Source organism: Leuciscus leuciscus (genome assembly GCF_965113295.1).
Source record: "Leuciscus leuciscus genome assembly, chromosome: 13".
Lineage (NCBI taxonomy): Eukaryota > Metazoa > Chordata > Actinopteri > Cypriniformes > Leuciscidae > Leuciscus > Leuciscus leuciscus.
Window position 1 is genome coordinate 38,149,439 of NC_138737.1, and position 2,815 is coordinate 38,152,253.

At 33.5% G+C, this 2,815-nt stretch overlaps 1 long non-coding RNA gene across 1 annotated transcript; it reads left to right on the forward strand.

Moving 5' to 3' along the window:
- The first annotated feature begins 574 nt into the window (after positions 1-574).
- On the forward strand, positions 575-1,479 carry LOC309513108. Its single transcript, XR_014211308.1, has 3 exons — positions 575-676; positions 944-1,043; positions 1,409-1,479. It is a non-coding gene; the product is annotated as an uncharacterized lncRNA (long non-coding RNA).
- The last annotated feature ends 1,336 nt before the right edge of the window (positions 1,480-2,815 follow it).

Consider the following 2,815-nt stretch of genomic DNA (forward strand, 5'->3'; position numbering starts at 1 on the left):
TACTCCACCGAAAAATGAAAATTCTGTCATCATATACTCACCCTCATGTTGTTTCAAACCTGTATGAATTTCTTTCTTTTGCTGAACAGAAAGGAAGATATCTAGAAGAATGTGAGTAACCAGACAGTTTTAGATACCATTGACTTCCATAGTAAGAAAAATATATACTATGAAAGTCAATGGTATCTAAAACTGTCTGGTTACTGATACTCTTCTAGATATCTTCCTTTCTGTTCAGCAAAAGAAAGAAATTCATACAGGTTTGAAACAACATGAGGGTGAATATATGATGACAGAATTTTCATTTTTCGGTGGAGTATCCCTTTAAAGGGTCAGTAAGAAGCCAATATTCTAACCGGAGAGCTAAGAGCTCAAGTTAGAACTGCATGTAATAGAAACAAAATTATAAGTATAACTATCAAACATAGTATTTTGGTTATTTAACTTTAAAATATATATTTTATTGGATATATTTTATTGTATTTTGGTTATTCAGGGTGGCCGCGGGTCCTTAAAAAGTCTTAAATAAAATGTTCCTGATAAAAGGCCTTAAAAGGTCTTAAAAAGTCTTAAATTTAACTTGTTTATATCTGTAGACACCCTGTATTAACTGGCCGGAATTTTGAAGTCGGTAGCGGAGTCCTGCCTTCAATTCAGCGTTTCTAAAGAATCACTGGTATGTGTTAATCATTTTTATAATCGACTGTATGTTATTTGTCATATATGATGTATATTGTGCTCTTCCCAAACTGATGGCCTGATCTAATTCACCAGTGCTGCCGATTTCGCACACTTTTGGGTGCTTTTGTCAATGCTGTTGTTAACTAGCGGTGTCCTGCCTATTCAATCCAGCGTTTCTAAAGAGTCACTGGTGTGTATTAACGACACACTGACGGGAATATTGTTCTTTGTGTTGTTCACTGTATTGCTTGTTTATACAAAGGGTTTGTTACCGCCGGCGCTCTCTGGAAGACTACATTACCCATCACTGCCTAGAACTACAGCAAACTACGGCAACTCAAATAGCTCAAAATACACACCAGGTTTAGTTTTTTTTTCTTTTTTTCCGTGGTGACTCTCCCTGCATTCCAAATGGCATAATGTTATGTATTTTATATATTGTGAATACATTTATTATAAATTCATTCATTAATAAATGATTTAAGTAATAATTGATGTGCTATATTATACATTTTTGAAGTAGAAATCTGTTTTGAAAGTTCAAAACACTGATAATTACAATAACTAGGTTTCCTGAAATAAATATTGTTTAAATATTGCTTAGGTACAAAGACTTGGACTTGGCCTTTAGGGACTTGTGAACATGTCTGGTATTTATCATTTTTATAATCAACTGTATGTTTTGTCATATCAAATGAGATGTTTGCTCATTATGTATTTACAGTAGTTGAGGAGTTCAGAGAGAGATGGCCTGCCGACTGCACCTTTTCTAAAGGATGAGGTAAACCATTTAATAGCAACTGTCAATATTAATAATTATTCTAATTATTATTTCTAAATATCTTCAAATGCATCATATTTTTGCCAGCGATGAAGATCTTTATTAGTTGAACATCTTCGTATGCTGTCTGTGAATGAATGATTCCACAGGACGATATATTCGATTTCATACATTTTACAACCAAACAGATTATTACGCTACGATAGCACTACTAGAAAGTATGACATTACCCGTTTTTTGGACATATACATTAACTTATACATTAAATAAGCTACCATTGTTCATAGTTTATGAACACCCGCCGTCCCGCGGTAGTTTGTGTGTATTGTTGCGCAGTGGCGTGTGAACTCGACTTGAAAACGAATGCCTTTGCCTGCCGTAGACACAGTTAACCAGTTTAAACATGCTTGCAGAAATATACATTTGATTATATTTTGGAGAACAGACAGAATAAGATCCGTCGATGTACTTTTGTGTTCAGATGTTCAGTAGCAGTCATGAGCGCGAGCACATGTGGAGAGTTTTAACTCTTTCTTCTCTGTGTCAATTACATGCCTTTGAATGCAACACTCTGCAGATTCACTTTATTTCTACATGTCTAATAATCCAAATGTAGTTGTATAAGTTACTATTATACAAACCAAAGGACAGGCAATGATTTTCGGGCTACAGATGGCAGAAATAATGCTTGTCTCTTCTGTTTTTTGTTGCAAAGATAGCCTATCTACTTATGATAATAATAGTCATTTAAATAAAAAAAATATAATTTTATATATATGACGACGTCAGATGCAAAAGCCTCTAAGTACCATCTGAAATTTTCTACTAAAAGAGCATTTTTATCAAGCTTGTATGTTTGTTCAGTTATTTCACTTAAATGGCAATGAAAAGTACCTATTAATTGTCATTAAAGTGAAATTACTGAACTTAAATATACGAGCTCGATAAAAATGCTTGTTTTAGAAGAAAGTTTCAGATGGCACTCAGAGGCTTTTGCATCTGAAGTCTTCATATATAGATATAGATATAGAGATAGATAGATAGATATTATTACTTTTACTTTTGAGTAAATATTTCTATAAGTACTTGTACTTTTACTTGAGTACAGTTTTTGGATACTCTACCCACCTCTGGTTAATTGATGCACATGATGTTGTATAACGTTAATGGTCGCCGAATATAACCACAAAATGGCGTTAACTGTTATCTACATCACAAGAGAAATGGACGAATCAGTCATATAAAAAAGTTATTCAGTAAATCGCTTTGGACAAAAGCGTCTGCTTTGGCCTGTTAAATAACATATAGATAATAGATGGACAATAACAAATGTCACCCATAACATCTATAACT